Here is a 900-nt window from a genome sequence, read left to right as displayed (position 1 = left end):
GGTTTCTACCATTCCTTAAATGATAAAAGTGGTTCAATATACCTAAGTTCTTTCTGCAAGTAACATAGTTTATGCTTTCTTTCTTCTGAGAATGTTGAGTTTGGGTGCACGTTAGGCAGAGGATGTGCAGGCAGCATTTTACATGTGTTGTCCCAGTTCTTTGTATACTAGAATTAAGCACAACCTGTGGGTTCCACTGGGAAAGGATTCCGGGGAGCTTGTGCCTGCTTTCCTCCACACTTTGTCACTTGTGTCGTATCACTTTATTTATATTGCTTTGTGTTTTTTCACTAACATAAATCACAGCCATGTTATTACAATATGTTGAGTTCTGTGAGTCTGTTAGAGAATCATCAAAGCTTAGAGTTATCTTTAGGACCTTTGACGTACATAAGCACATTCAGTCACATTTGTTCACGATGTATAATTAAAATTATTTCATGATGTATAAATACTACTGGATTAAATTTGTGAAAAAAATGCTTTTTTTTCATCTAAATTCATAAGAGGTAGTAATTTATATAGCCTTTCCTTTCTATAGTTTTCTTTTTTTCTAATACACTTAAATGGTTTGATATCAGGGTATACATGCTTCATAAAATGTCTTGGACAGTGTTACCTCCTCTTCTATATTCTGGAACAGATGTTATCAAATTGCTGTTAATAATTCTTTAAATTTTTGGTAAAATCCTCCAGTGAAATCATCTAGACCTTGAAAAATTTTTTTTTTTTTCGCTGCCTTTTTTTAAATGATGGTTATAGAGCTATGCAGGTTGTCTATTTTGTCGTCACTGAGTTTTAATAGTTGATGGATTTTAATAATTGATCCATTTTTTCTAAATTGACAAATTTATTAGGGTAAAGTTATACATAGTATTCTCTTACTATCTTTTTAAAGGC

Source organism: Chrysochloris asiatica, unplaced genomic scaffold (assembly GCF_000296735.1).
Source record: "Chrysochloris asiatica unplaced genomic scaffold, ChrAsi1.0 scaffold00063, whole genome shotgun sequence".
NCBI classification, from domain to species: Eukaryota; Metazoa; Chordata; class Mammalia; order Afrosoricida; family Chrysochloridae; genus Chrysochloris; species Chrysochloris asiatica.
This window is presented reverse-complemented; position numbering follows the sequence as displayed.